The sequence below is a fragment of the Anastrepha ludens genome, chromosome 2 (genome assembly GCF_028408465.1).
Source record: "Anastrepha ludens isolate Willacy chromosome 2, idAnaLude1.1, whole genome shotgun sequence".
NCBI lineage: Eukaryota > Metazoa > Arthropoda > Insecta > Diptera > Tephritidae > Anastrepha > Anastrepha ludens.
In genome coordinates, this window is record NC_071498.1 from 48,279,575 (window position 1) to 48,293,130 (window position 13,556).

Consider the following 13,556-nt stretch of genomic DNA (forward strand, 5'->3'; position numbering starts at 1 on the left):
CTAGACCTCAAACAATGGGGCTTCCAGGCATTTTAAACGCGTTCTTAATAATGCACAGAAGGTGCTCTAAAGTTTCCTCAACATCCTCTCTGCATTTCCTGCATTTGTCCGTGTTAGCAATCCCTATTCTGTACGCATGTGCAGCCAATGAATTGTGACCTGTTAGCATACCTATGAAAGTTCTGCAGTCCTTTCGTGAGAGCGTAAGTACGAATTGAGTCAGTTCTTTGTCGTTAGTTCTACACATGACTTTTGCTGTTTTGCATGTGGTCAGATTAGTCCACCTAGCTTCCACTCGCCTTTTCATATAGTCGTCCATTTCATTGTATATTGTATTTAGAGGTTTTGGTATGTCGTTCTCTGGTTCAAAAGGTAGTCTAACATCACGCTTTGCTATTTCATCTACTATTTCGTTCCCTATAATGCCTTTGTGATCAGGTACCCAATAGATATGCAGCCTACTATTTGCGGCTAGCCTTTCTCTGGCCTCCCTGCTCCGTTGAACATTCTTGGACTTAATACAATATGAGCTTATTGCTTTTACTACTGCTCGACTGTCCACGTATATATTAAATGTTGAGTTTTTTCTTGTTCTAGTGAAGGCTAGCTCTACGGCTTTCCCCACAGCAAAAACTTCCGCTTGGAAAATACTGCTGTGGTGGGGCAGCTTGATAGGCTGCCTTATCCCTAGTTTTGAGCAGTAAATGCCCGCTCCCACTCCGTTTAAAGTTTTAGAGCCATCTGTATAAATGTGAAAAGTAATATAGTCAGGCTCCATGCCTTTTTGCCATCCGTCCTCTTCAATTGTAGTACGAAACCTTCTCTCCCAATTAAAGTACGGAGTCATGTAGTCTGTGCAACCTGAACTCCACTTTCCTATTGAGCTGTGTCCGAAGGCTCTACAGGTGAATACTCCAGCAGCCACTAATCTCCTCGCGGATTTCGCTGCCAGGTTTTCCGCCATAAGATCAATAGGTGGCATGCTGAGTATCATTTCCAGCGCCGCCGTTGGAGTGGTTTTCATCGCTCCTGTTATACACAGAGCAGCGAGTCGCTGAATCCTTTCCAGTGGTATTAAGTATGTCAGTTTCCTTATCGCAGTCCACCATACTAAGGCCCCATACAGCAATATCGGTCTAACTACTGCCATGTAGCACCAATGCATCAGAGAGGGTGATAGACTAAACTAACTTTTTTAATTGTTAAATTCACATTTATTCTAGCTTTATTTTTCATTATATAAATTAAATTAAAATTATTTTCTTATATTTATTTGAAAAACTGTCATAGCTTTTATGATATTTTCAAAAACAGTTTTTCCAGATTTTTATAGTTACAAAATCACTATGAAAGCCTGATTTTTCCCAAACATTTTTTCGGGATATGTTGCCGCTTTAACTCGAAAAAATTTGTTTGTGAGTGTGTAATATATTAACTTAAAAATTTGCGTAAAAAGAATTGTAACCAAAAAATGTAGTAAATATTGTAAAAAAGAACACTTTGCCTGGGAACCACTGTAGGCATCTATGTATAATTAGTATTATATTTATGATTAGTATTTCTTACCAAAGAAAAAAAGGTTATTTGAATTACTTTTATTTGAAGACTAAATATTGTGGTACAATTGATTACCTTCAAACAGTAGTTTTAAACAAAAGTTTCTGTTAAAACTTGATGGAAAAAAATAAATTAATGTGAATAAATTTTGCAATTGAATGTTATTGGTAAATAGTGGAAGATTATTTGCAAAATTAGCCTTTTTGCAATGTTCAAAATATCACGACTTGAAATATTTGTTAGGAAACTAATCTGAACTTCAGGTTCCGCAAAATCTTCTTAATAAATCTCATCTTTGGTGGATTTTGTCCTTTGCGAAGTGAGCGTCTCAGCAGTATCAACAAATTCCTATATATATTCAATTATTTTTAAAATAGTATTCAATTTGCGAATAGCACACTTGCAAAAGTTTCAACGCTATAGTGGCAACGGAACACTTTTATCATGGCACAATAATCGTTTGTGAAAAGACTGAGTGAAAAGTGGATGTGGAAAGGAATACGAAAACCGGGTTTCCCTTCACGTTTACCTAAAGGAAGTCGACCCCTAGATAATTTTGGCGGGTAATCCATTAATTCCGTCTTATGACTGCTCAAAGCTCTCTTGTGTGAGCAGACACGTGAGAGCTCGCATTGTCTTGGTAAATAATGACTTACCTTCGGCGGTTCGTTTCCTTAATTGTCTGAAATTTTCTGGCAAAACAATGATTGAGTACCATTCAGGATTGACTGTTTTAATTTCTTTAGTGATATAATTGCGATACAATCAGATTTTCTGAAAAAATTATGTATCGTAACAATTTTGAACAAAAAAAATGTGTCCAAAAAATAATTACAAAAAGTGTTATATAAAAAAAATATATAAAAATGCTAAAAAACCTCAAGATATATTGTATTACATTCAAAAACATTTTGTGCCTAATTCTCAACATTGATTTAATCTCAAAATTATATTTTTTTTTCGAAATTTTTTCACTTTACATCTTATTAAGCCCAAGCCTACAAAGCAACTACTTTCCAGAAAATTTCATGACAATTTTTAAAATACTTGGATCATTTGACATGGAATCGCTCTTACCAATTTGTTTAGATTGCAGCGGTTTTCCATACTGGAACCCACTCAGGTTCATAGCTCATTGTGATGCCGCGGGGGAATTTTTCCTTATATTACATCAATACTAAGAATAAAAATCACATAGTGGCAATTGGAAATTGTTGAAAAGGGCTATTATTATTATTTTTAAAGTGAAACTTCTTAGGCGTCGATGGACGAGCGAGAAAGAAATGTAAAATTTCAAGGCCATGCAACGTTTTGGGCATTTTCGTTTCGCGAGAGAGAAAAAAGATATAACGTAGAGGAAAAGGAGAGAGAAAGCTATACTTTGTATATATTTTATGATGGGGTTTTGTTGTACAGTACAATAGTTGAAACTGTTCGGCGCCGCCGCGACTATTTCAGACTGTTCAGCTCTATGGTAACTAAAGCGTTTTTCAGTAAGAGCGCTTCAACTTTTCTTTTTGAATAAAACACAAACGGTTTGACTTTTTTAACTAATTTTTTTTTTTATTATCGAGTTTGAACATATACATTTAAGTAGGAAATTCGATTTCTTTTGAATGACCACCGCGTTCACGTTTTACGAAGTCCAATCGTTGAACCCAATTTTCGACCACTCTTTTGCATAAATCGGCCGAAGTTCCAGCATTTTCGCGTTCAACATTGGCTCTGACCTCACAAATCGTCGCCGGCTTGTTACTGTAGACCAATGACTTCACATAACCACAAAGAAAATAGTCTAGAGGCGTCAAATCACACGAGCGCGGTGGCCATTCGACCGGTCCATTTCTGGAAATAATGCGCTCATCGAACTTACTCTTCAACAAATCAATTGTAGCGTTTGCTGTGTGGCTTGTGGCCCCGTCCTATTGAAACCACATGTCGTCTAAGTCCATACCATTCAATTGCGGCCAAAAATAATCGTTTATCATGTCGCGGTATCGATTTCCATTCACAGTAACGTGGCGATCGTTCTCGTCAACGAAAAAATATGGGCCAATTACGCCGCCGGCATGTAAACCGCACCAAACAGTTATTTTTTCGGGATGCAACGGTGCCTCATGAATCACGTGTGGATTCCTTTCTGCCCAGTAACGCATATTTTGCTTGTTGACAAAGCCATTGAGCCAAAAGTGAGCTTCATAACTGAAGATGATTTTTCGACTTTAAACTTTCTTAACAGAACACGCATTTTTATAATAAAATTCAATGATTTGCAAGCGTTGCTCAAGTGTGTAGCGTTCCATGATGAAATGTATACTAATGAAGTTTACAAATGACAAGCGAAAAATAAAAAATATTGCGTCGTTCGCCCTCCCTATCGGAAAAAAGTTGAAGCGCACCTATTGAAAAACGCTTTACATAGAATGATGGCCGCTACGGCTGCGCCTATTAATGCATTTTGTTCTTGTAGTCGCTAGGCATAGAATTTTAGTTTTGGATGACATATGCATTTACAGCAATAAAGTGAGTGGCCTGTGTCTGCGGTTATATGTAAGTGCATATGTGTAGATTTATTTTTTTTTATTTATTTGCAAGAGAACCAACTATAAATAGATGATACACTGAGATAATAAGCACTGGCTGCTAAGGCCTTCGGCTTACGTTATATACAAAATTGGTTTGCAAACTGATTTTATAATAAATACCTTATGTCTATGGAAATATATCTAAATGTCAGTAATATTACATAGTTTTCATAATGGTAGCTTTAAGAAGGTTGGATGGTCGAAGATTCCCGAATAAAACTTTTATGAATTGGTTCAATCCAGGGCATTCATCTAGGATGTGAATAACAGTTAGGGAGCTTGAGTTACACTGTGAGCAGTGCGAACTGTCGGAACCATTTAAAAGGTGGCAATGTGTTTTTAAAGTGTGGCGTATTCTAAGGCGAGTAAACGTTCTTAAATCTCTGCATAAACAATTTGGTGGGTAGTTAGGCTTCAAACCAATAGGGTTATGTTCTTTGTAATGGTGTTGGTAGTTTCTCCACTCTGTACTATGTTTAGCAGCGAAATATTTTGCCACATGCTTACGAATATCTTTCGATGTAATATACGTAAACAGTTCCAGAGGTTCTCTGGCTGCTTCTTTAGCTCGCTAGGTAGGAAACCATGACCCGGAACCCACATAATTTTTATTGTGCTTTTGCAGCGCGAATATTGTCTATTAGGATTGAATTATTTCTCGGGTTTAGAAGAGCCTCTATTGCCGATTTACTGTCTGTGCAATTTTATATACTTTTTTTATCTGATCGTGAGACGAAGGAAACCGCTTCATGTAGTACCGCTGCCTCTGCTATGTATAAAGAGCAGTACTATAACAAAGCACCAACTTTTATGGTGGTATTCTGGTCACTTATGACTGCAAACGTGGTGTGGCTACCTATCTGATTTGGAGCCGTCGGTATATATACAATAAATTCCCATTATGACTTGTAAGGTTCAGCGCAATCGTTAAATAGGTATTTGTATGTATTCGTTATTGTTAGTGTTATTTTTTTGGTATTTGAACATATTGCATATAAACGAAGCCTTAAGGCTCTGCCACTGAGGGTGAGAGTGATGGTTGATGAGGTTTGGTACCGATATGGTGTTGAGATGTTTGGTGAGCATTAAGCATTGCATGATGAGTGACTGTTTTTTTGTCAAATTTTGCTTTTGTCTTGCTGAGTTGATTAAGGCAAACATGTGTGTATTCTTGCTTTGGAGAATCGTTGGTATAAGTAACATAGTGTTGTATAATATTTTGTCTTGAATGCTGGGCACGCCTGCTTCGGTTAACACCACTTTGAAAGGTGAATTGGGAAAGGCTCGATTGATTCGTCTAACTGCTGTGTGATAAAGAGTTTGGATCAGAGCAAGATGTTTCTTAGCGCAGGGTCCGTAGATCGCCATGCTCTATGAATTCTCGTCTTAAATTATTTTTGTAAATTTTGTCTGTTGTTTTGCTGTATTCTCTGCAAATGTTGTAAATTTATTTAGATATATATTCTTTCTCTCTCTCTCTCATTCTCTCATTCTCTCTCGGGTCTCTCCCTCTTTCTTTGACTGCCTTGAAAGTTTCACTTCTGTTATGTGTACTACCCTACGTGCACTTTTTTTTTTGAATGAATATAAAGAAAATGATTGCTGTACAAATTTTAATCCCTTTTTTTCTGTTTTTTGAAGGCTGCAATCTTTAATTTTCGGTGAACAAAAACAATTTCTCGATGTAGAATTTTTTGGCTCAGCGATTTTTGCAAACAGGGTGCGTTTAAAAAAAGTCCATTGCATAGCCAAAAGCTTCCCATGGAAAATGTTACTCAGGATATACATTTCAAATTATGTCACCCAGTCAAGTAAATCGCTCGGAAATTAGTCAAGTTCCATTCAGTCCAAGCGGAAATTTTTGCTGTGGGGAATGCCGTAGAGCTAGCCTACACTACAACAAGAAAGAACTCAACAATTAATATTATATATACGTGGACTGTCAAGTAACAATAAGCTCATATGTATGAAGTCCAAGAATGTTCAACGGTGCAGGGAGGCCAGAGAAAGGCTAGCCGCAAATAGTAGGCTGCATATCTATTGGGTACCTGATCACAAAGGCATTATGGGGAACGAAATAGTAGATGAAATAGCAAAAAGTGCTGTTAGACTAGCATTTGAACAAGAGAACGACACACCAAAACCGCTAAATACAATATACGACGAAATGGATGACTACATGAAAAAACTAGTGGAAGCTAGGTGGACTAATCTGAACGCATGCAAAACAGCAAAAGTTAAGTGTAGAACTAACGACAAAAAACTAACTCAATTCGTACTTACGCTCTCGCGAAAGGACTGCAGAACTATCATAGGTATGCTAGCAGGTCATAATCTATTGGCTGTTGTACGCATGTGGGATTGCTAACACGGATAAATGCAAGAAATGCAGAGAGGAAGTTGAGGAAACTTTAGAGCACCTTCTGTGCGTTTGTCCGGCATTATTAAAAACGCGACTAAAATGTCTGGGAGCCCCACTGTTTGAGGGTCTGGAGGACGTCTCAATAGCGGATCTCCCAGGTCTGCTTAGATTCACCAAAAGCGCTGACATCCTACATCATGTCTACTTTCAGTGTTCATAGAGGTCGGTCTCCATCTGGTATCACTAGGGATCAAAAGGTCTATGCGTGGCTTATTGTCAACCAAGTTAACCTAACCTAACCTATTCAGTGCGGACGACTTCAAAAGTATAGTTTTAAGCATTTGACTTAAAGAGGTAGCGACAAAATTCATAATATAAGTACCTAGAAAATTGTCTCACTATAAACCCAGTGAAATGAATAAAATTTTCCACTTCATGAGATCTGTACAATTCGATAGAGTTAAACGATTTATTAATTTTATTCTTATTTTCTTTTTGGCATTTTTATTTAAGTAAGGAGTACCCTTTCAATTCCATTCAATGCGTTTGGACCGCTTTACTATACAGAGCAGAAACATCTGCTTAAAAGCACATATAACCGTTATATGAAGCAAAAAATGTATCGTTCATATGTACGACGAAAAGAGCATAAATCTGTGGCATTGCAAAATGATCTGTTTACTTTGAAAATTTATTAAAAACGACTTGACATGTGATGTTTGCCATTTTGCAAGCGCATTTGCCACTCCTGGCGTATGTGGTTACCTTCAGTGGTGCATGCAGCTGGAAGTGTGAATGTATGCGCACAACATTTTTATCTCACGCTGCGCAGAATTTTTATTATTCCCGTTGCTGCACTGGAACAACAAAAGAAATGAAAGCTTTGAGCAACAAAAGTGATTGTGCTTCGGTGAAAAAACAAACTTGCAGCAATATGCGCTGTGGAGCGAAAAAAAAACAACCAAACGGAATGAGAAAAAAATTTGCAATTCAACAGAAGCAACAGCAAGAACAACAGCTTATGGAAAAAATGCAATGTTTTCAAGAAATGAAAATTTTTGTTCGCTGTGTATGGGCGTATGTTCACTATTTTGTGTAGATATTTGTGTACCTATATGTATAAGGGTATAAGTATAGACACTCACCCCGCGACCAAATGATAGACAGACAACGTTTTGAACAGAATTTAGGTACTATTTGTTTTTTTACTTTGAATATTTGTAATATTTTAATTATAAAAGTATAGCCTAACAAATACTACCAAAATTTAATTTTCAAACTTTATACACAAATTATATAACTTTCTCAAGCTTGCCATCCTGATCCCTCGGTTTTAAGTAAAAATTTCTAGAAAAATGTTTAGCAGTTTTATGGGTTATTAATTCATTCATTAAAGGTGGTGGCACTAGACCAGCAACAATATTTTGTACGTTTGATTGTCAAAGAAAAGTATAGGCAAAGTAGAAAACAAAGAACGTATTCGCCTTATTTCACTCTGGACTGACAGCCACATGGACACGACGAAAAAAAAATTAATCAGCTGATTTACCGATAGCATCTTTAATAGATTTGCCTTGATTTTAGTAAAATAAAATACAAGGTTGAGGTTACTAAGATACCATTTCATTTCTTTTTTTACTTGTTTCCTTGACGAAACGAGCATTCATTAAATGGAGAAAATGCGTAATATCAGCACGAAAAAACTTATCAAAAAGCGACTAGAGTTTCAAGCCACTGCAAACTTGCAATTTATGAAATAATAAATTTAATGGGCTTTAAAATTGAGATGGAACAATGAGCTGTATGAGCTTTACGACGACATAGCCATAGTGCAGCGAATAAAGATTTCGAAGCTACGCTGGCTGGGACATGTCGTCGGAATGGATACAAATGATCCGGCTTTAAAGTATTTGATGAGGAGGCAGAGGAAGACCTCGTTTGCGTTGGAAAGATCAGGTGGAGGAGGATTTGGCTTCGCTAGAACCGGTTAGCACGAGAAAGAAACTACTGACGCGCTTTGTTAAACACGGCCAAAATCGCGTAATCGGTTATAACGCCAATTAAGAAGAATGAGATTTTTTTTTAAGAAATTCTGACGAAAATTTATCGAATTTTTATACATATTGTACAAAGTTTGAAACTTTAGTATAAATAATATATGTTAATACCCAATTTAAAAGCGAGACTAATACCTGATTTTAAAACGTGGGTAGAAAGGGTAACTATGATATTAACTCCCACAGTTTTTGTCCGGACGGAAAACTAGGCGCATCAAATTTCATTTATGGAGGTACTAAATTCGATGATGCGGAGAATCATAGGAGAATAGGAGATAGGAGAAGGGGAGGGTTTTTTTAGTGGAGTCACCACATACGTAGTAACAACGCTTACTATATGATGCGAATATATATGTATGTATATAATATGTGTTGTAGAAACAAAAATTAAAAAAAAATTTCCAATGTGGTAGAAATGTTGATGTCAAGGCTGGTTAAATTTTAAGCGCCGATGTTGAATGTAAGCTAAACGTCAAGTTTTTTCTGCATGTCATTCCACATTTTTCAATCTCAGACTAATTCAATTTGAACCATGGAAAGATACACAATCGAGCGTTAAAGTTATTCAGGCTTATTATGAAAACGGGCGTTTAAATCAAAATGCATATCGCGCACTTCGTGATTTTTTCGGTCAATTTAACCGTCCAAATGTGCATACAATCGGAAAAATTGTGCAAAAGTTTGAGCAAACCGGGTCTGTAGGAGATGTGAAAACACCAGCGCATGCTCGTACAGCTCGCACTGCAGAAAATATTGCTGCTGTTCGCGTTGTGGTTGAAGAGCCGTCCACCTCAACTCGTCGTCGTGCCCAACAATTGCACCTCTCACGCTCGTCGTTGATGAATATTATGCATAAAGACTTGCATTCACACGCTTACAAGGTGCAATTGACTCAAGAACTAAAGCCTCTTGACTATATCAAGCGTCGTCAATGATCAGAATGGTGGCAGGAAATGGCAACAGTGAATGACCAGTTTTCGAAGAAAATCATCTTCAGTGATGAGGCACATTTTCACCTAACGAAACAATGGCTCTTTTGCGCGAAAAATTTGATGGCCGAATAGTCTCACGTCGCGGCGATGTCAATTGGCCGTCAAGATCATGTGACTTAACATCTTAACGTTGGACTTCTTTCTACGGGGTTATTTGAAAGAAAAGGTGTACGTTGATAAGCCAGCAACAATTCAAGAGCTAAAAGATGAGATAATTCGGTACACTAACGGCATAGAACCTCAATTATGCCTCAGCGTTATCGAAAATTTGGACCATCGGATGGAGGTGTGCCGCCGAGGCCATTTGACCGATATTTTGCTCCATACGTTATTGAGCCATACCGATATTATCATAATAAAGAGAAATAACAATAATTTCTTAAAAAAATTGAATTTTATTCAAAATCAACACCGGCACTAGAAACTTAACCACCCTTTTCTATCTTTTTCGCGATTCGTATGTAGCAGTTGCGTGGAAGTATATTAATGATAATGAATTTCCTACAGGGAAAAGTTTAACCAGCGGTATAAAACTCTGATTCAAGATTTTTAAACCTATTTGTTTTCAGAAAATTACAAAAACAACTTTGGCGCATTCGCCTAAAAATGTTAAAATGTGAGTTCCCAAAAGAAGTTGTTCGTTAGTTGCTTCTACACACTTATTTTAAATCTATGCGATCTTACTATACAAAACGATTTGGTAATTGATTATCTATTTGTAATTCGAGTTTTTGAACGAATAATTTTGCTACGCTAGTAGTCACTTTAGGTCTAGTTAGAAGTTTAGAGGCAAAATTGCAGAAAAAAGAAAAACAATAATAGTCTGGAGGTGCAAAGTGCAGCAAATGCCAGAAGTCCAGGCAATTTCTGGCCTGTCAATGAAATTGTAATGCACCCTGGGAATGGCATATGTTTTGAGTTGATCAGTGCCGGCTGCTTCTAGGCCTTTCTTTTTCTTATCCATTGTACTGATAATAAAAGTCTGAATTCTAGAGGTCGGCATTTAACTTACCTTGGCATCAATCCCAACTTTGCAGCCCATTAAGAAGCTGTTCCAACTCTCTTAGTCCATTCGATTTAGATTATTGTTGCATGCGATTAATTTTCCCCCACCATTTGCTTAAAAATGCCTCGCTTAAGGCTTTGTTTCGTTTGAGCGGAGTCGTGAAAATCAAAATTTGTTTCATGAAATGTTTTACTCTTAGTTTATCTGGCACCCACACATCAGTTTTCTTTTGTTTGAACTCAGCGTTCTTGACTAGTTCAAATGAGGTTGGAAATGAATGTTTCCGTTAAGGTAACATTGTAATTAGTGACTGCTATGTTGCAACTGCATATTTTTAAACTTAAAAATTATAGATATTTTCGCATGGTTTCATTTGTTCATTCATTCTTCATTAATATTCTGACAAATTACAATTAGAGCTGTAATTTTTTTTCGCTTTTAACGACCCCGAAATTTTCGGGATATAATTATTACAATTCCGGGATCTCGGAACTAGTCTCAGGATTTAAATATTCATTACTTTGCGGCAATTCAACTCGAAAAAAATTGCATTAATATTTTCTGAGAAACTATTCACAATATAATAAATAATGAATAAAAAAATATAATAGCAAAAAAGAGAATTTAATATAAAGTAACTTAAGGTACATGAGTCGCAAAAATGTCAAATAAGTGAACAAACTAATTTTGAGGTGAAAAGAAATTCAAATATTTTTTAGTTCCGTACAATTTAAGCGAAATTAGCGGAAAGTAGAAAGCCTTACTATCTACAGATTCAATTATGCCCAAATAAAAACTCCAGTAAGTCGGAGCAACTTTTTCTCATGTATTGCCCTTTATATCAAAATGAGGAGGACGACTCCGACGTACCGACGACAATTACGTTATAGACGCTTTAGTTAACGACTCACGACCGCATCATAAACTGAAAAGACGGTAATGGACATGACATTAGCGCACACTTTTGAAGATCCATTTGCTTCATAACGAAAGTAATGAAAATTATCAGCGACGTATAACCCCCATACGTCATAGGTGGAGAGCTTGGACGTAGGTTTCTTTTGTGGTTGATAGACACAACCACAATGTAGTACCAATGCAGTCCGGCCAGAGAAGGGGCGGTTATTTTAGTATGAGCATGCCTCAGATACCCTTCACACAAAAATAAAATAAATAAAAAAATTAAATGAAAGCAACAACAAAAGCTTTAAAACCTCGCCATATTTGTGGAATAGTTGAAGGGACAGATACCTGTAAAATTTCGAAAAAAAATTTTTTTTTTCATAAAATTTTAATATAAAATATTAAGCTCAATGTTGGTAGTTTGCTGTTAGAAAGGATTTTTCTGTCTCAATGTCATATGCCTAAGAAATTACAAATCCCGAAATCCCGAAATCACATGACTGTAGGCAAATAGTCTCGTTATTTCCGGGCCTTACAAACATCCGGAATTAATATCCCAACCCCACATGATCCATCTGTCTGGTATAGCTAGAAATATCGACCGAGATATGCGATTTTAATTGGTTTGCAGTTTGTTTGCTGACTACTGGCTTCCTAGCTTCCACATCGCTCATATTTGCACCATACGCGACATTGCTTCTGGACATTGGCTATTTATTTGTTAGTTTACTTGAGCATACACCACCACTTACATTCACAATCGCACTTACATACGGTAATGATTTGAATACAACAAACAAAAAAAGCAAATACTCGTAGAAGAAGTAAAAAATATTATTCATAATAATATTCTTTGAAATTGCGGTTATGTCATTTTCTCAAATTAATTTATTCTTTATGAACGTTCTGTTTTTATGAGACTCCACAACCATGCACTGCAATTGATTTCCAATTATTTTCGCTATTTACTTGCGCATTTCTACCCTCATTTAATTGCAAAATCAATTATATAAACAGAAAAAAAAAAAAAAAACAGAAAAACTGTGTGCAGCTAAGTGCAAAGCAAGCGAGTTGACACTCACGAAGAAAAATGTCAATTTAACTAACACCCCGCAAAACTTTTAATTTTCTTTTGATTTTCATTAAACAGCGAAAAACGCAAAGTCATGATTCGCAATTTAAATGGAAAATCCATGACTTATAATTTATGCCCACTTTTTCAATTTGCTGACCAAAATGGAATATCAGTTTCTGCGCAACTCATAAAAAATGCATAGTTCGCTCTTAACGGCTATGTGGTAGCTCCAAAAACTAATTAAAATACTACATTCCCCACTCCCCTCGGTATTTTAATGTCATCACCATTGCCAGATTATTTAATTAAATTTTGCTACATCGATTAAGTCAGTGTAAATGGTTTTCTAGCCATACTTGACTGCAAAATCTCCCTTAGACTCATCCATTGGCATTGTGTTGCCATGTGACTGTCCGTGATTGGTTCGCTATCAATCGCCATACTTGAAGTGTAATGCAAATACTCGTTTAGCGAAACTTTGTGCTGAAAATAACTGCTAGAGCTGCACTCATACTCACGCAGCAAAATACAATGGCAATTACCTGGCCCATAAATAAATTTTGATGTGGTAGTTTAGAGTCAGCGGTCCTTTTGTATGGTTTGGTTAATTAAAATTTTCTCTTGATAATCAATTGACGTCACGAAATACTTTATTGAGTTACTTTATTCCGATGTTTTGTATTCAAGTATTGTTTAGAAAATTGAATAGGGATGAGATCGCCTATAACAAACACAAACAATTTTCGTTTAAAGTGAAGAAACTCAAATAAATATATTTCCTATCAGTTTGGAAATCAAATTGTGAGTTCTAACATTCTAGCAAGGTTCTACTCACTAGGTTCACTTTTCATTAACAGTTCATCACATTTTAGATTAGCAGATTGATGCATTAGGATACCAATTATTTCAACTTCAGAAAGAATTTCAGAAATATTAGGTGTATATTAGAAAATTTTTTATTTTTTTTTTATTTTTGCTTAACTTATATAATAACAAGTTATTTATACAAGTTTTAAAAT